Source organism: Leopardus geoffroyi, chromosome B2 (assembly GCF_018350155.1).
Source record: "Leopardus geoffroyi isolate Oge1 chromosome B2, O.geoffroyi_Oge1_pat1.0, whole genome shotgun sequence".
NCBI lineage: Eukaryota > Metazoa > Chordata > Mammalia > Carnivora > Felidae > Leopardus > Leopardus geoffroyi.
The window spans coordinates 108,537,240-108,564,194 of NC_059332.1; the positions used below are offsets into that span (position 1 = coordinate 108,537,240).

The 26,955-nt window shown below is 36.0% G+C and overlaps 1 long non-coding RNA gene across 4 annotated transcripts in view; it reads left to right on the forward strand.

Annotated features, from left to right (window-relative positions):
* LOC123608946 overlaps window positions 1-26,955 on the forward strand; it is a 164,624-nt gene that overhangs the window by 22,777 nt on the left and 114,892 nt on the right. For 3 of the 4 annotated variants that reach the window (XR_006717527.1, XR_006717529.1, XR_006717530.1), the window contains exons 2-3: window positions 18,532-18,642; window positions 21,572-21,617. This is a non-coding gene — a long non-coding RNA (uncharacterized LOC123608946). Of the gene's footprint in view, window positions 1-9,565; window positions 9,702-18,531; window positions 18,643-21,571; window positions 21,618-26,955 lie in introns of those variants that run through there. The other variant, XR_006717528.1, reaches the window with a different exon arrangement.

The window sequence follows — 26,955 nt, forward strand, 5'->3', positions numbered from 1 at the left end:
TTAACTGACACAAGAAAAGATGCTCAATATCACTCTTCATCAGGGAAATACAAATCAAAACTACAAGGAGATATCACCTCACACCTGTCAGAATGGCTAAAATTAACACAGGAAGCAACATATGTTGGTAAGAATTCAAAGGAGAACCCTCTTACAATGTTGGTGGGAATCCAGACTGTTGCAATCAATGTTGAAAACAGTTTGGAGTTTCCTCAAAAAGTTAAAAATAGAACTACTATATGACCCAGCCATAGCACCACTAGGTATTTACCCAAGCAATACCTAAATACTTATTCAGAGGCACATGCACCCTGATGTTTATAGCAGCATTGTCAACAATAACCAAATTATGGAAAGAGCCCAAATTCCATCGACTTATGAATGGATAAAGAAGATGTGTTACACACACACACACACACACACACACACACAATGGAATATTGCCTGGCCATTGAAAAGAATGAAATCTTGCCATTTACAGTGATGTGGATGGAGCCAGAGTGTATTATGCTAAGCTAAAAAAGTCAGTTAGAGAAAGACAAATACCATATGATTTTACTCATATGAGAAATTTAAGAAAACAAAAAAGATGGAACATAAGGGAAGGGGGGAAAAGAGAGGAGGCAAATCATAACAGACTTGTAACTATAGAGAACAAACTGAGGGGTACTGAAAGGGAGGTGAGTTGGGGGGTGGGCTAAGTGGGTGATATGTATTAAGGAGGACACTTGTTGTGATGAGCACTGAGTGTTAGATGTAAGTGATGAATCACTAAATTCTTCTCCTGAAATCAATTTTACACTGTATGTTAACTAGAATTTAAATAAAAACTTGCAACAAACAAAAACAAAACAAAAATTAGTTTTAAGTTTAAAGCAAAACTGAGGGAAGATACAGAGATTTCTCACATACCTCCTGCTCTCCCAAATGCACAGCCTCTCCCATTATTGACATTCCCCCTCCAGAATGATACATTTGTTACAACTGATGAACCTAAATTAACACATCATAATCTCCAAAGTCCATAGGTAACCTAGTTTCACTCGTAGTCTTCTACATTCTATGGATTTGACACAGTGTAGAATGAGATAAATCCACTATCGTAGTATTATACAGAATATTTTTATTGTTCTAACAGTCATCTGTGATCTACCTGTGCATTCCTGCTTACTCCAATACTTGGCAAACACTGATCCTTTTGCAGAATGTCATATAGTTGGAATCAAGCAATGTATAGCCTTTTTGTATTAGCTTCTTTTACTTAGTAATATGCATTTAAGTCCCCTCCTTGTCTTTTCTTGGCTGAATAGTTCATTTTTTTTTAGTGCTTAATGATATCCCATAGTTGGGATGTACCACAATTTATTTATCTTTTCACCTGCTGAAGGATATCTTGGTTGCTTTCAAGTTTTGGAAATTATGAAAAAAGCTGCTGTAAACATCTCTATGCCGTTTTAGGCTTATATATAAAATTTCAGCTCTTTAGGGCAAATATTAAGGAATGTGACTGATGAATTGTATGATGAGTGTGTTTAGATTTTGTTACAAACCACCAGACACTTTCCAAAGTGACTGTACCATTTTGCACTCCCACCAGCAATGAATGAGAATTCATGCTGTTCCACATCTTTGTCAGCAGTTGGTATTGTCAATGTTCCAGATTTGGGTCATTTTGTATAGTGGCATCTCATTGTTTTAATTTGCATTTCCCTGATGACATATGATGTGGAGCATCTTTTCTAAACTTATTTGCCATCTGTATATTTCCTATGTTGAGGTGTCTGTTAAGGTCTTTGGCTCACTTTTCAATCAGGTTGTTTTCTTATTGTTGAGCTTTCAATGTTCTTTCTATATTTTGGATAACCATTCCTTATCAGATATATCTTTTGAAAATATTTTCCCCCAGTCTTGACATTATCCATTTTTTTACAAGTAGTAAAATTAGAGGAGGTTCCCTTACTTATTGTATTTTTCCATGAATCTATTTCATATCATTGCTAATTATAAAAAAAATTTGTGCTCATTTTTTTTTCAAGTATGTGAACATTATGCTTGTCATATATACATTTCATTATATATCCTGAATATAGAATTAGTAAACTGGAAAAGAGTAGTAGTTTGGGCTAAGGCTTGTTCATCCTATTTGGAGAGGAAAACTAGGGGAGGGAATTACCATTTAAGTATGCTAGTTTACTGTGGGCTAGATATTGTCCTTATTCACAAAATACAACACCTCATTTCATCTTCATCCCTCCATGAGAATGTATTATTCCCATTTTTTAAAAATAAGATGTTTTTAGAGTAGCTTTAAGTTTGCAACAACTTAGAGGGAGGTACAGACATTTCCAGATATGCCCTGCACCTAGACATGCATAGCCTCCCTCATTATCTGACATCACTCTCCAGAATGTACATTTTTTTCCCTAAGGATGATTCTACATTGACACACCACAATCACCCAATGTCCATAGTTTACCTTAGGATTCACTCTTTATGTTGCATATTCTATGAGTTTGGACAATGTATAATGGTATATATCCTTCATTATAATATAATATAGAATATTTTGCTGTCCTAAGAAGACATTTCTTTTGCAGAACAGAAGGTTTTAATTTTAATAAAATCCAGCATATCAATTATTTCTTTCATGGATTGTAACTTTGGTGTTGTATCTAAAAAGTCATCACCATACTCAAGGTCATCTAGGTTTTCTTCCTGTTATATTCCAGAAGTTTTATAGTTTTGCATCTTATTTTTAGGTCTTTGATCCATTTTTGAGTATGCATTACCTTTTTGAAGTCCATTTTGGTTCATCAGACTCTTCATTATTTAATTCCTGGCCTCCTTTCTCTAGATTCCTCTAATTTTCCCTATGATTTTCTTGAATTACTCTTGGTGATACTACAATGCACCATTTTCCTTGGGTCATTTAATATGCTGACATATTAGTCAGAAACCTGACAGGAACAGATGAAACATTCAAAGTAGTATTTGAAGAGAGTTTAAACAAATAGAATTTATAGCAGTGTAAGCAACAAAATTGGAAAGATGGGATCCAGCAACAGTGGGGAATGATCCCCACTCCCAGGCTTGAAAGGTCAAGGGGAGGGACAATCACTGCAACCCAGTGAAAGCTTTGTTCTTGAGAATGAAGCCTAGACAGAAGCTACAGCATGGGGAGAAGAATGCAGCGACAATCAGACTGCAGAGTGAACAGTAGAAAGCAGAAGGAATAAATACCGATCCTCTCTATCCTCAAGAGGCTCTTATTAACTGAGTTCAAATGGAAACCATGGAGGCCATCTTGTACACAGTGAAAAGGCAGAGAAGGAATGAGGATAGATGTAGAGGTGCAAATAGAATATGCAATACAGTATACAAAATGTATTCCTTAATATGTGCTCTAGCCTTTTTTTTTTTTTTTTTTTTTTTTTTGGTTAAAGAAAACTGATCCCTCAGTATAGGGAAACACAGGCCTGTGGAGAATAAGCTTAGGAATTCCCTGAGCTTTCACTGATGGGTTAACAAGACATAATTATAAAGCCACAGGATGAACACACCCAAGATTGGGTAAACAAGATTAGGTAAACAGGACAAAGGCCCCCAGTATAGGACAAAGATATAGGAATAGAAAAGCCTCATGATGAAAGCATCAAAAATAAGATAAACAAGTATAGGTATTCAGGGCAGAAATGCCCCCACCCCCCACCCCCTACTTGTTACAATAGCAGAAATCTGCTTTCACAGGAAGGAAAGACCAAATTAGGTAAACAGGGCTATAAACTATAGCAGGACGAAGTTGCCCAAAGCAGAGCTAATTATCAAGACAAAGGTGGCTTGTAGACCCTGAGGTAGCATGTTCTGTCTTTCTTGTCCCCTGGGCCAGTTTAGGTAAACAGAGGTGGCGCCTCAAGTCTGCTGTAAATAACCTTCTGCTCAGCACCAGAATTTTATTTTGTATTGATCCAAACCCCTAACACTGCATATCTTCAAAACCCCTTTCCCCCATGCCCATGAGTTAATGTTCACGGTATCATTGTCTCTTTGTGCACTGCCATCGTGTTTGTAAGCCTTCTGATCCTAATAAAAACGGAGCAAGGACCCTTACTTGGCGGCTCTGGTCTCCTCCCTGACATTAGTCTGTCTCACATTTTAATCCTGCATCCATTCTCTTGCTGGATAAGAGAGCACTTCAGACCCAGAGTTACAGCAAAGGCCTTAGTAGTCATATCATCATTGTGTTTCCACAGTTTTCCACTGATAGTATTATCAGGCATGAGGAATACTAAGTGGCAATGAAGTCAATATTCTGATTCTAGACATTGTTCCTCCTGGCCCCCAATTTTGTATCATGACTGGTAGTTAGGATCATTCACTAACTTCTCTTTGGTTTAGTGCTATGAAGATCTGAAAAATTGCAAAGTGGCTCTCTCAATTTTTAACTCATTAGAATCAACTCTTTGCTTTGGTAGAAGCATTTATCTCTTAGGCATCCCAGGATTATGAGGAAAAAAACTTTATATTTATTATTATTATTATTATTATTATTTATAATTACAAAGAGGGTCACTTTTACTTCTATCTTTTGGTTCCTGGATCTGGGCAATCTGCATATGTGGGAAATGCCATCACATACTGACCAGTGGTTTAAGGCATAAAATGTATCCTGTAGCACAGTGCTTCAGCCTTGTAAGATGTTTTTTCCTAGCACATTCTGCAGTTGAGCCTTCACCATTCTGCCTTATCTTTCTGTCAAGCTGCATGCATTAAAGAGGACATGGTAAGATGATTGAATACCTTGAGTATGAGCCTATAGATGTACTTTTTTTCATATAAAATACAATAAAACCTTGGATTGCAAGTAACTTTTCTGCTTGTGCAGATGAGCAAACATTTCTAATAAATGTTAACTTGATGAATGAGAAATGTCTTGCAATCCAAGTAGTATGTGACTCTGAATGTCACATGATCACAACTGAGCTAATGGTTCCTCTCTGTCTCTCTCTCTGTCTTTCTCACTGCGGGATTGTGGGTGATTGTCTCCCATGCTCGGATGCTCAGTCTCAGGCTGCAGTGTTTGGCAGAAATCAGTGATTTTTCATAATGTTAGAAGGTGCTCACAACTGGCACTAGTGTATTTTTTGTGACTTCAAAGCACCTAAGGCCACTCCTTTGCTTTTCCATACAAGAGTAAGCTTAGGAATGCTTTGCTTCATTCTGGGTTAGGCTGCCTGCAGATATAGACCCTTTCCTCTACTGCCTTATTGCCAGTTACATTAAATACAGTATAGGACAAGAGTTTATTAATACTACACTGTAGTCAGTATCCATTAATGATAGTGAAAGTTGTCCTACACATTTACCCTCTACTCTCTTGCCTCCCTCACACCAGCCACGAAGGTTTTCAAAGGTAAATGCCAGGTTAATTTGTTTAGTTTTCTTTGTATCTTGTATTTTCTTTATTATTTTGTATTATATTACAGTATTATAATCATTTTATATTAATATTTTGGGGTTGTGGAATGAATCATCTGGGTTTCCATTATTTCTTATGGGGATATTCGTTTTGATATACAAGTGCTTTGGATTACAAGCATGCCTCAGGAATGAATTATGCTTGCAAACCAAGGTTTTACTGTATGTACTCTAGTCAGCAGCAATATTGTGTGGTGAAGACTCAGACATTCTGTAGATCTGCAAATGGTGATGTCAGCATATGCAGTGAGGCAGGAAAAGCAAATTTATGTCCTGTTTATATATTACGTTGAGTGTAAACTCTGCCCCTTCCAAGATGGAAACCATTATGTAAAATAAGCCTGCCAACATCCTGTCACGAAGGGACATGTTGACCCTCCATCCCCCAGTGAAGAGTGTCATACAGACTCAGTGTTGGTGCCTTATACTTTGTGCCCACTCTGGATGTTCAGCCTCATATCTCTCTCCTAAGATCCTTTGTCAGCAATCTTATTTTGTCTTATTTAACATCCTGATATTGTCTCAACTATTTCTCCTACTCAAAAGGCACAACCAGATATATGCACTTAAAGTCACAAGACAAGACAAAGCCCACTCTATTCTTTCTCCGTCCTTTTCCTCCATCCTTATGGCCTATAGATATCTCCTCTCAAGTTTCTAAAGCAACTCAACTTTGTGGAAATGACAAAATATGTCTTTATTACAGCTGGAACTGTTCTGATATGAAGATCAAAATTTCTTCTCACTCTGTTTTACACAGTGAAAATATGGTTGAATCATTGAAAGAGAATTTTAGTCACATTTTCAGAAGATATTTTATCCAGACTCTGCCTGACATTAATTGCAATGTTTCTTCGTCATGCAGCTACATCTGCTATATTCTGGTCTTTCATAGCAGTGGATGAAGTGTGGCAAAATGTGTATGTTTAGCTGATTAAAATTTGCTATAAAGATTCAGGCAATATGAGCTGTACACATTGATTTATGAATTTATCTGCACATGGAAAATGTGACATTTGCTGTGTAAACCCCTAAGGGATGGGAACCAGAATTTCTCTGGGATGAACATTAATGCATAACCACTGCCTGAGGAAAGTTGCTAAGAAAAAAGTTTACCAAATTACATTCACAGTGATGAACAAAGTTCTACTTTCCTTTTCAGCCAATTATCATCTTTCAGTAATGACATTAGAAAATATTTAAAATGAACTTTACCTGTTACATAAAATAAATCAGTAATACTGGATGAAGATTAGGAATATAATATTAATATTCAGTTCTTTACATTTGCTTATCTTTAAAATACATTTATAAGCTATTTATAAAGTATAGTTTATAACAGTTTATACATTTATAAACTATAAGTTATAAAAATCAAAACTTCCATTAGACATTTGAAATCTGGCATTTAATTTTGTCAGCAGGAAAAGAAGAAGATGTGCTTCCTCCTTTCATCTATAGGTATCGCTGAGCTATCTTGAAATTTAAGCAGCTTGGAATGTGAAATTTGGGCAAGATTTTCTAATTTTTTATGAGACATCACCTCTGGTTAACAGCAGTAAAATGTTAATTTAGTCTTTGCTAGGACATTACCACTATAAATCAGAACAGTTTGGGTATGCTAATTCTTAAATTAAAATGGCTCTGATTAATGCATGAATCAATATAAAAACTATTAGTTGTCTGTAGTGACAAAGCTGATCAAAGCTGCCAAAGTGGTATGGCAATGTGCTCCCAGTGTTATGGTGCTAAGTGATTCAGGGAACTATTAATGAAACCTCTAATTGATAACATCTGAAAGCACACACATTACACCATTTTCCATGCTATCACCTGGCTATTACACATTTTTAAACTATGAAAATAAATATTTTAAAATTTATTGTTCTACTCTGCTGACTTTAGTTTGCAAGTGATAAGAAACAAACCCTGATGAAAAACATAACATGTTTTCTTCAGTGTTTGCTGGTTAAGATCATACAGTTTTTAAATAGATTGTTAATAAGAAAATATGAGGCTAACAATAAAATATTTTCTCCTGCTTCTGGTTAGTCGGTAGGTAAGAGAGACATATTCAATTGATTTTTTACTGATATCAAATTGTCTCATAATATAAGTGTAGGAAGAATCTAATAGCCATCATGTGTTTTTTCTTCTTTACTTTTTCTTACCTCACTCTTACATTTACTGTACTTTTCCTTATTCAATGTCACACTTTTAGAATTGTGCCATAAGTCATGTTCATGGTTATTTCTTTTTTTTTAATGTTTATTTATTTTTGAGAGAGAGAGAGAGGCAGAACATGAGCGGGGGAGGGGCAGCAAGAGAGGTTCCAGGCTCCCAGCTGTCAGCACAGAGCCTGCTGAGGGCCTAGAACTCGTGAACCATGAGATCATGACCTGAGCCAAAGTCAGACACTCAACCAACTGAGCACCCAGGTGACCTTGGTTATTTCTTTCTCATTCAGAATATTCCTTAACCCTAGTGTATTTCCTGAAACATTACAATCATTGGTGGTTGCTAGCCTTATTTACTTTAAACTCTACTGCTATGTCTTAAGTCTGTATAAAAACTTTTCACTTTGGGTACTTTGTATGAGGCAAATGTTTGCATGAAATTTAAAATTTAGTATTTTTAGTAATTCTTTATCACAGCTTTGCATTGGATTTATAGGTTTATGTTAAAGAGTTATTTTCACCTCAGCAGAGTCCATTCAATTCTACAATATTATAGTTAATCTTCACAGTACTCTTGGTAAGGGTATTCTAGTCATTTCAGTCTTAAAAGTCACACAAAATAGTCACGTAATTCAATGTGTTTGTCCCTTGAATTCTCTGTCAGCGACAGTTAGGATCTTATTTCTCCTGTTAATAACATTCTTACTAAAAGGAAATTATCTGAAGACTACATGTGCTCAGATGATCAGGGGGCATGAAAAATGAATGGGCTATCTAAAATGTGAAAGTTAAACAAATTACTGTATTACAAATGAGACTTAAAGGTCTGTACCTGCAGTCTTCTTTTATGGGGTTGGGGCTTATAATATTAATAAAATGATCCTTTTCTTTACTTTGGATGTTTTTTGGAATAGCTCAAGAAATTTTAAATTTATACTCAAGTATCTGACCTTTTGATTAGTTTCCACTCTCTCAGAACACAACATAAATTCCACCCTCCTCATAACACCTAACAGAATCACATATTCTATGTACTATTTTTATATTATAAATATATTTATTTTCTATGTGACTTGTTTGATACATGATTATCTGGGTTCAATCTTAAATACCATGGCTGAAGACTAGAAGAGTAAAAGACTATGACCATACATTTTTTCGCATTATTATTTTTAATTTTTCTATGAGTGTTCACCTCTCTGGAAAAGATTATCTTCTTCCCCATTGCATAAATAGCTGTGATTTCCCAATCCTCCTGAAAATATTATATCCAAAACATTAATTAATGTCGCATTTGTCACAGTCTTATCTCTTAGTTTTTATTAAGTAGTAACTGTATGTAGCAACTGGAAGGACAAGTGAATGGGGCATACAGAAGAGCCACAATCTTTGATAGGAAAGCTGAAAGTAAAAAAAGATGGGAGTGTCTCACACAGCAGGCACGTCTGCATCAAAAATGGTCACGACAATTTCTGATATTGCAGAAGATGCACAGAGGAATTCTCTCTGAATACGGACCGCTCTCTAAATTTTGATCAGACTTTTAATTTTATTCAGCCATTAAAAACATCTTCCATATATTGTGGAAACACCCTCGTTAAATTCTTTGATAAATATATCTGGGACAGGAAATACATTGAAAACGAGGTAGTATTTCTCACATCATTGCATATGTTAATGCTACCCTGGAAATGCCTACCAGATCTTTCTCGCCAATTTAAGATCAGCTAGTTCTCTATATTTGTTGAAGTATACCACACACAGTTGCCTGTGGTTATGGAAAGTTACGTAGCAGCATGGTGGTTAGTCCTGGATGCCAGTCTCATGAGCATATTTAACGTATATAATAATCTTGAGTTAAATAGCTGTACATTTATGTATCACTTCATTTGGTTCCATATTGGCAGGAAACACATGTACTGAGAAGCCACCAAGGAGTTGCATCATATTTAGTGTACATACTGTTCAAAACCCTGTATGAAGCAATTTCAAACTAGGTCTCAGTATCATGCCCTTCAAGGATATGAAAATATCAAAGGCCATCTGAATGTATGTGGACATTCTATGATAAGTTATATTCTGATCAGTTTAAAGCTCAAGACTCAAGAATTTGATACACTCTGCATATGTCTATGAAGATGTAAAAACTATAGTGGAATAAGAATTTTAAAATAGACAAAAATTTCAATTTAAATGACAATCCAGAAATTACAAACTCATTTTCTTGTCTCTCTGAAGTGATATTATTTGTTTTAAGGGAGAAGTGAAAATCACAGAGTCATCTATGATTTCCACTGTTATTCATTTGAAGTTATTATAGTGTGGTAAAATGTATTCTGGATTCTGTCTATCTATCTATCTATCTATCTATCATCTATTATTTTAATAATGTATAATTTATATATAAAAAACTTGTACGTATGTAATATATACAATTTGATGAGTTTGAACATATAGAACACCCATGATACCATCAACAAAATCAAGGTAATAGACATACCCAACACCACCCAGTTATATATATGAAATCACATCTTCCTTACTTTCTCATGTGTAGATGACAGTTGGGTTGTTTCCATATTTTGCCTATTGTGAAAAATGCTGTAGTGAATATTAGAGTATAGATATCTCTTTGAGATAATGATCTTATTTCCTTTTGATAAACACTTAGAAGTCGGATTGCTGGGTCATATGAAAGCTCTATTTTTAAATTTTCAAAGAATCTTCATGCTGCTTTCTATAACTGCTATGCCACTTTGCATTCCCACCAAGAGTGTATAAGGGACAAGGATTTGAATTTCTTCACGTCTTTGACAACACTTGTCATTTTTTTGAATAGCCATCCTAACAAATGTGAATTGATACTTCATTGAAGTTTTAATTTGCATTTTTCTGATAATTAATGATGTGGGTATCTTTTCATATACTTGTTGCTCATTTGTATGTCATAAGAAAAATGTCTGTTCAAGTCCTTTGCCCAGTTTCAAGTGGCTTTCCCCCCCCCCCACTTTGTTGTATAAGTTTCTTACATATATTGGCTATTAACCTCTTTTTTTTTTTTAATTTTTTTTCAACGTTTATTTATTTTTGGGACAGAGAGAGACAGAGCATGAACGGGGGAGGGGCAGAGAGAGAGGGAGACACAGAATCTGAAACAGGCTCCAGGCTCTGAGCCATCAGCCCAGAGCCCGACGCGGGGCTCCAACTCACGGACCGCGAGATCGTGACCTGGCTGAGGTCGGACGCTTAACCGACTGCGCCACCCAGGCGCCCCTATTGGCTATTAACCTCTTATCAGAGATCTGATTTGCAAATATTTTCTCCCATTCTGTAGTTGCCTTTTCATTCTGTTGACTATTTCCTTTGATGTACAGAAGCTTTTTACTTTGATAATAGTCCTACATCTCTATTTTTGTTTTTGTTGCCTGTACTCTTAGTATCATATCCAAGAAATCATTGGCATGACCAATGTCAAGAAGCATTTCACTTAAGCTTTCTTCTAGGACTTTTACAATTTCAGATCTTATGTTAATGTCTTTAATCCATTTTGAGTTGATTTTTGTATATGGTGTAAAGTAGAGGTTAAATTCCTTCCTTCTTTGCTTCCTTCCTTCCTTCCTTCTTCCTTCCTTCCTTCCTTCCTTCCTTCTTTACTTCCTTCTTTCCTTCCTTCTTTCCTTCATTTCTTCCTTCCTCCCTTTTTTTCTATTTTTTTTTCTTCCTTCCTTCCTCTTTTTCTTTCTTTCTTTCTTTCTTCTTTCTTTCTTTCTTTCTTTCTTTCTTCTTTCTTTTTTATTTCTTGACATGTGGATACCTAGTTTTCCCAACACATTTGTAAAGACTATCTTTTCTCCTTGTGTGTTCTTGGCACACTTGTCAAGGATCAATTGATCATATGTGCATGGGTGTTCTGGATTTAAATTAGACTATCTGTTGATGTGTGTGGGTAAATTAAATTTCTGCCTTATCTTTTGACACGGTTAATATTTAAGTACCAAAGGAAGCCAGATAAAAGAACGTGGCTCGGGGACCTAGAAATAGATTCATGACCTAAGGTAGTGAAATCAGTGAGAAGGTAGACCCAGCCATAGTGTTGGAAGAAAGTCAGGTGCCAACAGAATGCAGTGTCTGAATTTTGTCAGGTTGGGAGTTGGCAGCTGGTGTTGATAAATCTGTCAATAGTTGAGTGTGGCATATTGATAAGTAACAAGCTGACAGATTCCTGAAATGTAAAATCATGGGGGATGAAATACTAGACTATCAAAGCAGACAAACAGGCTTTTTAAAGGTAATCTTAGTAGATAGCAAGGTTTTATTCTGGGTTGGAATTCAAGAGGAAATATTTCATATATTTTTGGGAGGCTGGAAAAACAGGCCAGGTTCTAAGAATTTGTGCCTTTTGTCCAAGAGAGGCTATAGAGGCAGAACTTCATAAACATGGAAATCCAGCAAAATAGGAATGCAAAGTCATACTTGGATTAATTACCTGACAAAATTACTTTATGCTACTGACAGTGATATGTTTCTTATGTTGATCAGGTCTAATTTCCTGTAGAAATTGAGATAATGTTTTGTGACAGGAAGGTGAAAAAATGGGAAAATTCTATAAAGGCCTCAAAATTTCCTCAGCTACAAAATATATATGATAATACTTCCCCAAATTACCTTACAGAGTTGTGATAATTTTTAATTTTTAACATGATCCACACATGTGGTTCACACTGGCTTATGATGAAGACTGCTAGATGTTCATTGAAGTCTATTTTCCCCTTCTTTATTTATTTATTTATTTATTTATTTATTTATTTATTTATTTTTTAATATATGAAATTTATTGTCAAATTGGTTTCCATACAACACCCAGTGCTCATCCCAAAAGGTGCCCTCCTCAATACCCATCACCCACCCTCCCCGCCCTCCCACCCCCCATCAACCCTCAGTTTGTTCTCAGTTTTTAACAGTCTCTTATGCTTTGGCTCTCTCCCACTCTAACCTCTTTTTTTTTTTTTTTCTTCCCCTCCCCCATGGGTTTCTGTTAAGTTTCTCAGGATCCACATAAGAGTGAAACCATATGATATCTGTCTTTCTCTGTATGGCTTATTGCACTTAGCATCACACTCTCCAGTTCCATCCACGTTGCTACAAAGGGCCATATTTCGTTCTTTCTCATTGCCATGTAGTACTCCATTGTATATATAAACCACAATTTCTTTATCCATTCATCAGTTGATGGACATTTAGGCTCTTTCCATAATTTGGCTATTGTTGAGAGTGCTGCTATAAACATTGGGGTACAAGTGCCCCTATGCATCAGCACTCCTGTATGCCTTGGATAAATTCCTAGCAGTGCTATTGCTGGGTCATAGGGTAGGTCTATTTTTAATTTTCTGAGGAACCTCCACACTGCTTTCCAGAGCAGCTGCACCAATTTGCATTCCCACCAACAGTGCAAGAGGGTTCCCGTTTCTCCACATCCTCGCCAGCATCTATAGTCTCCTGATTTGTTCATTTTGGCCACTCTGACTGGCGTGAGGTGATATCCGAGTGTGGTTTTGATTTGTATTTCCCTGATAAGGAGCGACGCTGAACATCTTTTCATGTGCCTGTTGGCCATCCGGATGTCTTCTTTAGAGAAGTGTCTTTTCATGTTTTCTGCCCATTTCTTCACTGGGTTATTTGTTTTTCGGGTGTGGAGTTTGGTGAGCTCTTTATACATTTTGGATACTAGCCCTTTGTCCGATATGTCATTTGCAAATATCTTTTCCCATTCCGTTGGTTGCCTTTTAGTTTTGTTGGTTGTTTCCTTTGCTGTGCAGAAGCTTTTTATCTTCATAAGGTCCCAGTAATTCACTTTGCTTTTAATTCCCTTGCCTTTGGGGATGTGTTGAGTAAGAGATTGCTACGGCTGAGGTCAGAGAGGTCTTTTCCTGCTTTCTCCTCTAAGGTTTTGGTGGTTTCCTGTCTCACATTCAGGTCCTTTATCCATTTTGAGTTTATTTTTGTGAATGATGTGAGAAAGTGGTCTAGTTGCAACCTTCTGCATGTTGCTGTCCAGTTCTCCCAGCACCATTTGTGAAAGAGACTGTCTTTTTTCCATTGGATGTTCTTTCCTGCTTTGTCAAAGATGAGTTGGCCATACGTTTGTGGGTCTAGTTCTGGGGTTTCTATTCTATTCCATTGGTCTATGTGTCTGTTTTTGTGCCAATACCATGCTGTCTTGATGATGACAGCTTTGTAGTAGAGGCTAAAGTCTGGGATTGTGATGCCTCCTGCTTTGGTCTTCTTCTGCAAAATTACTTTGGCTATTCGGGGCCTTTTGTGGTTCCATATGAATTTTAGGATTACTTGTTCTATTTTGAGAAGAATGCTGGTGCAATTTTGATTGGGATTGCATTGAATGTGTAGATAACTTTGGGTAGTATTGACATTTTGACAATATTTATTCTTCCAATCCATGAGCAGGGAATGTCTATCCATTTCTTTAATCTTCTTCAATTACCTTCTTAAGCTTTCTATAGTTTTCAGCATACAGATCTTGTACATCTTTGGTTAGATTTATTCCTGGGTATTTTATGCTTCTTGGTGCAATTGTGAATGGGATCAGTTTCTTTATTTGTCTTTCTGTTGCTTCATTGTTAGTGTATAAGAATGCAACTGATTTCTGTACATTGATTTTGTATCCTGCGACTTTGCTGAATTCATGTATCAGTTCTAGCAGACTTTTGGTGGAGTCTATCGGATTTTCCATGTATAATATCATGTTATCTGCAAAAAGCGAAAGCTTGATTTCATCTTTGCCAATTTGGATGCCTTTGATTTCCTTTTGTTGTCTGATTGCTGATGCTAGAACTTCCAACACTATGTTAAACAACAGCGGTGAGAGTGGGCATCCCTGTCGTGTTCCTGATCTCAGAGAGAAAGCTCTCAGTTTTTCCCCATTGAGGATGATGTTAGCTGTGGGCTTTTCATAAATGGCTTTTATGATCTTTAAGTATGTTCCTTCTATCCCGACTTTCTCAAGGATTGTTGCTGAATTTTGTCAAAGGCCTTTTCTGCATCGATTGACAGGATCATATGGTTCTTATCTTTTCTTTTATTAATGTGATGTATCACATTGATTTGCGAATGTTGAACCAGCCCTGCATCCCAGGAATGAATCCCACTTATCATGGTGAATAATTCTTTTTATATGCCGTTGAATTCGATTTGCTAGTATTTTATTGAGAACTTTTGCATCCATATTCATCAGGGATATTGGCCTGTAGTTCTCTTTTTTTACTGGGTCTCTGTCTGGTTTAGGAATCAAAGTAATACTGGCTTCATAGAATGAGTCTGGAAGTTTTCCTTCTCTTTCTACTTCTTGGAATAGCTTGAGAAGGATAGGTATTATCTCTGCTTTAAACGTCTGGTAGAACTCCCCTGGGAAGCCATCTGGTCCTGGACTCTTATTTGTTGGGAGATTTTTGATAACCCATTCAATTTCTTCGCTGGTTATGGGTCTGTTCAAGCTTTCTCTTTCCTCCTGATTGAGTTTTGGAAGAGTGTGGGTGTTTAGGAATTTGTCCATTTCTTCCAGGTTGTCCAATTTGTTGGCATATAATTTTTCATAGTATTCCCTGATAATTGCTTGTATCTCTGAGGGATTGGTTGTAATAATTCCATTTTTATTCATGATTTTATCTATTTGGGTCATCTCCCTTTTCTTTTTGAGAAGCCTGGCTAGAGGTTTGTCAATTTTGTGTATTTTTTCAAAAAACCAACTCTTGGTTTCGTTGATCTGCTCTACAGTTTTTTTAGATACTATATTGTTTATTTCTGCTCTGATCTTTATTATTTCTCTTCTTCTGCTGGGTTTAGATGCCTTTGCTATTCTGCTTCTATTTCCTTTAGGTGTGCTGTTAGATTTCGTATTTGGGATTTTTTTTGTTTCTTGAGATAGGCCTGGATTGCAATGTATTTTCCTCTCAGGACTGCCTTCGCTGCGTCCCAAAGCGTTTGCATTGTTGTATTTTCATTTTCATTTGTTTCCATATATTTTTTTATTTTTTCTCTAATTGTTGGTTGACCCACTCATTCTTTAGTAAGGTGTTCTTTAACCTCCATGCTTTTGGAGGTTTTCCAGACTTTTTCCTGTGGTTGATTTCAAGCTTCATAGCATTGTGGTCTGAAAGTATGCATGGTATGATTTCAATTCTGGTAAACTTATGAAGGGCTGTTTTGTGACCCAGTATATGATCTATCTTGGAGAATGTTCCATGTGCACTCGAGAAGAAAGTATATTCTGTTGCTTTGGGATGCAGAGTTCTAAATATATCTGTCAAGTCCGTCTGATCCAATGTATCATTCAGGGCTCTTGTTTCTTTATTGACCGTGTGTCTAGATGATCTATCCATTTCTGTAAGTGGGGTTAAAGTCCCCTGCAATTACCACATTCTTATCAATAAGGTTGCTTATGTTTGTGAGTAATTGTTTTATATATTTGGGGGCTCCGGTATTCGGCCCATAGACATTTATAATTGTTAGCTCTTCCTGATAGATAGACCCTGTAATTATTATATAATGCCCTTCTTCATCTCTTGTTACAGCCTTTAATTTAAAGTCTAGTTTGTCTGATAGAAGTATGGCTACTCGAGCTTTCTTTTGGCTTCCAGTAGCATGATAAATAGTTCTCCATCCCCTCACTTTCAATCTAAAGGTGTCCTCAGGTCTACAATGAGTCTCTTGTAGACAGCAAATAGATGGGTCTTGTTTTTTTTATCCATTCTGATACCCTATGTCTTTTGGTTGGCACATTTAATCCATTTACATTCAGTGTTATTATAGAAAGATACGGGTTTAGAGTCATTGTGATGTCTGTATGTTTTATGCTTGTAGTGATGTCTCTGGTACTTTGTCTCACAGGATCCCCCTTAGGATCTCTTGTAAGGCTGGTTTAGTGGTGACAAATTCCTTCAGTTTTTGTTTGTTTCGGAAGACCTTTATCTCTCCTTCTATTCTAAATGACAGACTGGCTGGATAAAGGATTCTCGGCTGCATATTTTTCCTATTTAGCACACTGAAAATATCGTGCCAATCCTTTCTGGCCTGCCAAGTTTCAAAAGAGAGATCAGTCACGAGTCTTGTAGGTCTCCCTTTATATGTGAGGGCACGTTTATCCCTTGCTGCTTTCAGAATTTTCTCTTTATCCTTGTATTTTGCCAGTTTCACTATGATATGTCGTGCAGAAGATCGATTCAAGTTACGTCTGAAGGGAGTTCTCTGTGCCTCTTGGATTTCAATGCCTTTTTCCTTCCCCAGTTCAGGGAAGTTCTCAGCTATTATTTCTTCAAGTACCCCTTCAGCACCTTTCCCTCTCTCTTCCTCCTCTGGGATACCAATTATGCGTATATTATTTCTTTTTAGTGTATCACTTAGTTCTCTAATTTTCCCCTCATACTCCTGGATTTTTTTCTCTCTCTTTCTCTCAGCTTCCTCTTTTTCCATAACTTTATCTTCTAGTTCACCTATTCTCTCCTCTGCCTCTTCAATCCGAGCTGTCCTCGTTTCCATTTTGTTTTGCATTTTGTTTAAAGCGCTTTTCAGCTCCTCGTGACTGTTCCTTAGTCCCTTGATCTCTGTAGCAAGAGATTCTCTGCTGTCCTCTATACTGTTTTCAAGCCCAGCGATTAATTTTATGACTATTATTCTAAATTCACTTTCTGTTATATTATTTAAATCCTTTTTGATCAGTTCATTAGCTGTTGTTATTTCCTGGAGATTCTTTTGAGGAGAATTCTTCCGCTTGGTCATTTTGGATCATCCCTGGAGTGGTGAGGACCTGCAGGGCACTTCCCCTGTGCTGTGGCCTATAACTGGAGTTGGTGGGCAGGGTCGCAGTCAGACCTGATGTCTGCCCCCAGCCCACCGCTGGGGCTACAGTCAGAGTGGTGTGTGCCTTCTCTTCCCCTCTCTTAGGGGCGGGATTCACTGTGGGGTGGCGTGGCCCATCTGGGCTACTTGCACACTGCCAGCCTTGTGATGCTGGGGATCTGGTGTATTAGCTGAGGTGGGTAGACAAGGTGCACGGGGACAGGAGGGGCAGGCTTAGCTCGCTTCTCCTTAGGTGATCCACTTCAGGAGGGGCCCTGTGGCAGCAGGAGGGAGTCAGATCCGCTGTGGAGGTTTGGCTCCTCAGAAGCACAGAGTTGGGTGTTTGCGCAGAGCGAGGAATTCCCTGGCAGGAACTGGTTCCCTTTGGGATTTTGACGGGGGATGGGCAGGGCAGATGGCGCTGGCGAGTGCCTTGTTCCTCACCAAACTTAGCTCTGTCGCCTGGGGGCTCAGCAGCTCTCCCTCCCTTTGTCCTCCAGCCTTCCCGCTTTCTGAGCAGAGCTGTTAACTTATGACCTCCCAGACGCTAAGTCGCGCTTGCTGTCGGAACACACTCCGTCCGGCCCCTCAGCTTTTGCAAGCCAGACTCGGGGGCTCTGCTTGGCAGGCGAGCCGCCCCTCCGCCCCGGCTCCCTCCCGCCAGTCCGTGGAGCATGCATCGCCTCGCCGCCCTTCCTACCCTCTTCCGTGGGCCTTTCGTCTGTGCTTGGCTCCCGAGACTCCGTTCTGCTAATCCTCTGGTGGTTTTCTGGGTTATTTAGGCATATGTAGGTGGAATCTAAGTGATCAGCAGGACGCACGTTGAGCCCAGCGTCCTCCTATGCCGCCATCTTCCCTCTCTCCTCTATTTTCCCCTTCTTTCTGAGATTATAAGCACACTGAGTTTCCCATCCACTCTGCAATTATTTTTATGACAATGGCTCTAGTGGAGAAGTGATATGTGCCATTTGTGGACTACACATTTAATAAACAGGTCTTCTTTCTCCAAAATCTCTTCCCTTTCTATTAGGTGCATGTGGATGTAACCAGACTCCAAAGGATTGTATAACAACATAGCCTACCTCATTGACTCAGTACCTGCAAGGAAGCTACCCACCAACCTTCATATCCACACCCTACTGTGAGTATGTGAGCAAAAAATAAACATCTCCATTGCTTGATGCAATCCACATTTGGATTTGCTTGTTAAGTGGTTTCAGTGCAACTACTTAAATCGGGCCCTGGATTTCTCATACTCAACCTTTAATTAAATTTTCTATAATTGCGTTCCTATTTTATTTTTCTTAAATATTATATCTTCTATCATCACTAGGCCAGCTTTCTTCTCACTAAATTATAGCCCTTTATTACTCAATTTCACAATAAGCAGCTCAACCATATGCCATTGATCATTGTCATATTTTATGTGATTTTATTTTGTGTTATTTTATTTTTGTTGTCATAATTATTTATATAAATTTAAAATAAAAATTTTAAATTTCTCAAGTCATATATTCATTGATTATAAATTTTTGATTCATGAGAGATATAGATGAAAAAATATCTATCAGTCCATATAAAAATATCTCAAGGAAGATAGATGTTAACATTAATAAAGGTATTGGTGATGTATTTCCAACTATAACTGTAATTTATTGTGTGTGGCTGGGACTTCCCTCTCCTAATGATAATTTAATATACTTTTACATAGTATGCCTTTCCTCTTACCCTTAAAACAGATACACAAATAAAAATAGGTATTTTTAATCAATTATTATGTGGGATTCTGACTGATAATATTAATGGCATCTATTCAAAATATTGATTTATTTAGTTGTTTGTAGTGTCATTTAAAATTCCCCTTTGCCAAGTCTCAATTTAAAAAACTCTTGGGGTGCCTCAGTGGCTCAGTCAGTTAAGCTTCCAACTTCAGGTCAGGTCATGATCTCACAGTTCATGTGTTTGAGCTCTGCATCAGGCTCTGTGCTGACAGCTCAGAGCCTGGAGTCTGCTTCAGATTCTATGTCTCCCTCTCTCTCTACCCTTCCCCCACTCATGCTCTGTGTCTCTTTCAAAAATAAATAAACATTAATAATTTTTTTTAAAATAAAAAAAACTCTTAAAATCAGTATTCCACATGAAACATTAAGGTTCAATGATTCAACATGCAGAATGCTAATTCGCACCTACAAGTATTTTATGTCATAGACATCTTTTTCAGCTTCTCTCTATGAGGTTGGGAAAGCCTCCATGTAGAAAACGGTTCAACTTGGACACTACATGTCATAACCTGAGGATATGTTATAAAGAGCATATCTCTTCAGGACTCAAAACAATAAATATTTTATAGTATTGGGTAAAGACATGAGTTGTTAAATTCCTGCTCCATCTCTAATTAAATATCCATTTAAACATTGATATTTGAGACAGTTGTCCAATAGCCACTGTGATGATCAGTCTTTTAAGATCTCTATAATCACTCTGTCTTCAATATATATCATGAAACCTGTGTAATGTGACTATATCCTTTTAACTCCAAGGAAATATGCTTTCACAGAAATATGGTTTAATTGTATAACCATGAATGTTCATGACAAGTGATACAATAAATGGCCACATAAAACCAATTTTTATTTTTTGTACTTGCTCCTGAGGATATTGCAAAACATCCTTTACAGAGAAATCAATGCCACATATTCTCTTAACATTTGGGGGAAAAATATTTCCCCCTTAAAAATAGTATACCTGGAAAATTCATATTTCTAGTTTTCCTTGGTTGCCAGTATCTTCAGGATATATTAGTTTAAGATTACAAAAACATGACATATATTTAGAACTTTGATTCATTATTTTCCTTTGTACTGCCATTATTGTTTCAATTATCTTAATGGGATCTTGTCACTTCATATTATTTTATTTCTATTTATTTTACATAGATTCCATTTTTTACATATATTCAATTCAAATGAAAACTGTGATATTATTTATTAATTTGTTAATATTTTAGAAAATATTAACTAAAGGATTGTAATGTATATAAATATATTGATATATAATATATATTTATCTATTTCTATATATAAAATTGAAAACAATTATACATAATTGTTTTTAGCAAAGTAAGATTATAATAGTTTTATTTTATTAAGTATTAATATAACATTACTACAAAATATTGTTAATATTTTTAATTCATTTCTACTGATCTAGTTACATTGCCTCATGTGAATGAAATAATTTTTATTTTAACAATATCCAGACTATTGAATATTTAGCCTTTTTTTCAATTTTGTGTTAGATGAAATATAGCAATGGGTTCCTCATCCATCATTTTTTTGTGCTAGATTTTTTTCTTTGGATATATTATTATAGGTGAAACTATTGGGCGAAGAGCTTTCCACCCTTTTGAAGTTCTTAAAACATAATGGCAAATTATTTATATTAAAAAATCAATTCATATTCCAAAGATGAATGTTTTAGAATTACTACCTCACCACATTTTCAACAACTTTATTATTATAACTTAAAAATATATCTAATTTGAGAGTTTATAAATATTTTACTGATACTAGTAACATTGTGCATGCTTTCAACTGTTGTTAGAAATCTCACACCTGTGTCTGTGAATCTTTAATGCATCCTTTTGTCATTTTCATTTGACTCATTATATTTTATTTACAAATATATTTATATATTAGGGAAATTGATTTTTATATTCATTATTAATATTTCCAAGCCTTTGGTTTGTATATAAATGTTTATACTATTTCCAGTGCAACTATGTTTGCATATTTAAATATATTAATTTCATTTACATTATTGTCTGCTCAAAAGTTTCTTCTGCCTTCAAGCCCTTATTGGATACCCCAGTTTACAATTACTTCTCAATATTTGATTGAACTCATAATGAACATTATACTTCATTTCTATCAGCTTTTTAAATTTTTGTATTTTATACATGTTATTTACATATTTTATTTAATATATTTATACATTGATTTTATAACTAAAGTTCTAATTTTCTTCAGAATATAGATTCTTCATCACTATTCTTTTTTATTATATTTTAGCCCTCTCACAGTGACTAATGCATGACTTTGCACATGAAGTTACTTGGTAAGAGCATCTTTTTCATTATTTCATACATAGTAGGTAAAAATAGATATTTTATACACAAACTTTCTTTTAAAAATGCTCATTCATTTTAATGCAATTCTATATGACATATCTAATTATATTTTTTCTGAATTCATATCTAATTCATGTCTTTTTTGTATGAATATATATATAATTATATTTTATTTTTAATCAATTAGAAATTATATGCTTTAAGAATTCTTTAGTATTGGGGCACCTGGGTGGCTCAGTCAGTTAAGCGTCTGACTTTGGCTAAGGTCATGATATCCTGGTTTATGGGTTCGAGCCCCTCGTCGGGCTCTGTGCTGACAGCTCAGAGCCTGGAGCCTGCTTTGGATTCCGTGTCTCCCTCTCTCTCTGTTCCTCCCCCACTCATGCTCTGTCTCTCTCTCTCTCAAAAATAAATAAACATTAAAAAAAAAAGAGTTCTTTAGTATTATATTTAAACTTGTGTTACAATTACCTAGACAGTTATTGGAGCACTAAAGAATAGTGATCTTTGCAAAAATAGATAAAATCTTAAACTTTATCCCAAATAAGATGAAATAAGTATTAATAATAAAATTGGAGCTTAAAATTTAAATCTTTTAGGGCATTTTATGAATCTGTGCAGTTTAGAAAACTATGTTGCTTTATACTGAATAAAAATTTGAAACTTTCAAGGTTCAGTAGTTAAACCTTGAGGGTAGCAACATATGCGGTCTATGCTTACTGTGCAATAGTATTACTTTTTTTTTCTTTATAAGATCTCTCTCTCTCCCTCCAGCATATTTTTTGATTGAGATATCTCTTTCCTTGAAAGGGAATATACTTCACTGCTAAAGAAAATGTAGCTCTTCCCAACTAGCTTCCCTGATACCAAGTGAAGAAATTAGCTATTAAAATTAAATAACATATTTGAAAGAAAAATTAAGACTGTCAACAGAAGTAGATTGCTTTTACAAAGCTGCTTCAGTCCTGAAAAATATTATTAGATAAGACCCTAATGACTTTGACTGGTGTTCTTCTTGATTAAGTTTGAAGTGAACCCACTTAAACTTAATGTTTAATGATCTTTTACTTGTTCCTTTCATTCTTGTAAAAAGTAGTAGTTATAGGAGTAGACATTCACAATTACCCAAAAGAAAAAAAAAAGACATTAACTGATAAAGTTGTTTGTAGAAATGGAACTCCTATCCTTTTATTTGAGGTTTATTCTAGGATATAAATCATGTTTTCAGTTACCAAAAAGAAACCATTCTACTACTATGAGATTGAGAAGAGTCTTCCAAAGCTGTATATTTTTTTTCCTCTAGCACTTAGGTGCGAATTATTTTAAGGATTGGTTCATGCCGTTATGGTGGCTGGGAAGTTCTAAATCTGCTATACAGATCAGCTAGGTAAGTTGATGCTCTGGTCTTGAAGCCAAAGGCAGTGTGCAAGCAGAATTCCTTACTCTCCTGGGGACTCCAGTCTTTTCTTTTAAAGCCTTCAACTGAGGGAGCCTGCCTGGGTGGCTCAGTCGGTTAATTGTCTGACTTCAGTTCAGGTCATGATCTCACAGCTTGTGAGTTCAAGCTATGTGTCGGGCTGTGTGCTTGACAGCTCAGAGACTTGGAGCCTGCTTCAGATTCTGTGTCTCCCTCTCTCTCTGCCCCAACCCTTCCAAATAAATATTTAAAAAAAAATAAGTAAATAAAGCCTTCAACTGATTGGATGAGGCACACCCACATTATTGAAGGTAAGAAGTCTACTTATTTGAATGTTAACCACATTTTAAAAAACACTTTTGCCATAACATCTACACTGGTGTTTGATTAAAGAATTGGGAACTGTAGCCCAGCCAAGTTGAGACATAAAATTAACCATTACAATGACTTATTTTAAGCCAATTTAGTTAGGATTTCTAATACTTTCAAAAGCGTGTTAACAGAGAGAAATTGAAGAAAAAAGCGAGAGTAAAAATGGATGAACAAATACGAGACAAAAAAAGGAGTTGACTAGTGATTTGCACTCTGTCACAATATCCCCTGTTTTATATTTCAGTGAATTTCATAACACTGTAGATTTCTTCTTCAAGTTAATGTGCAACTGTAGAAATTCCCATACACTCAAGCATTAGAAAAAAAATTCCTTTGTCTCATATTCTTATGTGTAGTTCTGTGAATTTAGGAGGGAGCTGGTTCAGTTCATCCTGAATTTTAGCTCTCATTTTAAAACTTCTAACAAATTTTATATGGCTTAAGTAGAAGGCAGACAAAGGAAAGAATGATCATGTTAGGATTTACTTCACTAGATCCTTGATCCATACACTTCTTTTTTCATATTTAACTTTAAAAATTTGTATATTCTATGGGAGAACAATAGTACTGCCTCAGTTTCTGAGGAAATTCCCATAGCAGAGGTTGATGCCTCAAAATGAATGAAATCTAGCCTATAATGAAATATCTGGCCCATGTCTCCTTTTGAAACTCTGACCTTAGAACAATGCAGGAGAAAAATAAGGTTCTATCTTTCAGCTATGAATATTGATTATTGCCAACCATATCTTTCCTACATATACAGTCATATTTTGCTTAGAAAGCTGAGTTTTGTGTATAATCTATATGATTCAAGAAATAGTTTCTGAATGTATTAACATATTTATTTGCTCCTGATTTCCCAATTACTAAATCAATTTATTTTTATTTATCCCTACTATAAATTTCTCCCTTTTCCATCAAAAACTTATAGGACAAATGTTAAGGTCACTTTTTAAAAGACATGATATATTTGGAGTACCTGGGTGGCTCAGTCAGTTAAGCAACAACTCTTGGTTTCAACTCAGGTCATGATCTCACGGTTCCTGAGCTCAAGCCCCGCATCGGGCTCTGTCCAGACAGTGTGGAGCCTGCTTGGGATTCTCTCTCTCTTCCTCTCTCTGCCCCTCCCCCACTGATGCTGTCTCTGTCTCTCTCAAAAATAAATATATTTTTTTAAAAAACATACAGTTTTTCTTCAAATTCCATAAACCCATAAATCTAAGGATTTAAATGGAATGTTATAAAGAATATCACATATAGTCTTCTTTTCAAATATTTCTCTCATGAATCCTTGTTCCAGAATGTAACTATTTCTGAACAAAAAACAGAGCATTTCCACAAGCAAGCAGCAAGAAGTTGGATTTCCTGTGAAAATTTCCTATGCTATTCACAAAAACTTATGAATTATACTTCTAAAATTATATTATTAGAAGCTACTACAGCCTACATTTGCCCTGTCTTCAAAAAATAGAGTCACAAATTAAGTTTCTTATTTGAATGGGAGCTCAAGGGTTCTTTCATCAACCAGGGACTTCTGAAGGCAGAGGGATAAAGGTTTCCTATAATGCATCACACATATAAAAGATCTCATGCAGGTTTGACATAATAGGTCAAAGCAAAAATATGCCACTTTCTTTCTGTGGGTGGATTTTATGTTAAGGTAACTTTATTGTTCCTGGAAATACTTTAATTAAGAAATCTTAATAACCTTCTTAACTCCTTTTGAAAGTAATATGATATTGGCATAGCAGAGAAAATCATAGCCCAATTATCATCACTTAGCACTTCCTGAGCTAAATGTTTTACAGACAAGGAAGGTTCTTGTTTGTAAGGGAGGTCCTTACCCAATATGCAAATTCTATGCTGTAAATTTCCCACAAAGGCTGACTACTTAGTCTTTTAATGTACAGCTACTCACTATCTATCACAATTATTCTTAGTTATTTAATATAGCCAATCCTTTTCTTTTTCTTTTTTTTTTTTTTTGCAGTTGAAGTAACTGGAAGTTAAATAATTTGTTCTGAATGAAAGGTCAACTTGACAAAGATCTCAAATTAGATTTTGGTGTACCTAAGGTATCATTAGGATATATTTTTATTTTCAAAGGCTTTTTTGTATTTACTCAAGTGTGAGGCATACTATAAAATTTTAGACTTTCAATGCAATCTAAGCCAGCAACTGAGTAATATTGAGATAAAACAGTTCATAATACATATATCTCTGATTACAAAAAATAAATTTTCAGTTTTGAATTTTTAGGTGATCTGATCCCTTCATTATGTGAGGGAACAAACATATGCATTCAGCACAGTAGTGTTTAAGTAGTCAGGTCAGTTTCATAATAGGCAGAATAAAAAGGAGATTCCAAGTTCACGTGTACATCCCACGCGCCTCAGAAATCTAGGCGCGAGCACTACAAATAGTACAAGAACAAAATGCCCAGAAACCGACATTACCCTTGTGTAGGTTCCTACTGGAAATGTATCTCAGAGGACCTCAGACTCACCAGTGAACTTAGAGTAGCCACTCAGTGGGAGGGAAGGGGGGAAACAGAGACAAGCCACACATTTTATTCTACTGTCCCTATACTCTCAGCATCAGCAGCGATCTCCACTCGATGCTGTGGAAACATCTTAAAAACTTTACAACAACAGTGCCATGCATTATTGTTCTTGTTATTATTACTTTTGTATCTATTAAACAGCTTATAATCAGACCTTGAGAGAAATCAACATAAACTACAATTTTAATAGAAATGTGTTAGAGGTGCCTGGTGACTCAGTCCCTTAAGTGTCTAACTTCACCTGGTGTCAGTCCCTGAAGTGTCTAACTTCCGCTCAGGTCAAGATCTCATGGTTTGTGAGTTCCAACCCAGGATGGGGCTCTGTGCTGACCGCTCAGAACCTGGAGCCTGCTTCAGATTCTGTCTCCCTGTCTGCCCCTCCTCCCACTCCCATTCTCTCTTTCTAAAAAATTAATAAAACATTGAAAAAAAAAGAGAAAGAAATGTGCTCAAAAATAAAATCGGTTGACCACACACATGAAAACAGAGTAAAAGTCCAGACTAAAATAACGCAAGCCTTTTTTCATCTCCGTTCATTGCCACTTAAAATGTACTGAGATAATTAAAATCAACAGTACAAAGTATGATTTCAGAGTTGACAATGAACAAAGGCAAACCACTGATGTGGGAAAAAAATGCAAAACCTTTATCTAGGATTGAGAGGAACAAGGCTATGGATTTTAAAGTAGGAGACAGATGATAATAAAAAAGATAATAACTTAGATGTGTTTAAAACTGGCCAGAGAAGGTGGAGTAAACTATTCATGGAATGAATTAAAGGAAACCCATAGCTCTATACACAGTGACACAATTTCGAAATTAAAATTCTATAGAAATTATCCTACAAGCACACATATTGAAAAAAATAATTAAGATAATCACTTTCTTATTTTCCATCTGTAGAATAAATATCAGAAGGAAATGATGCAACTTTTATATAGAGAAAACATTTCTGAAACAAGAAATTTATTTA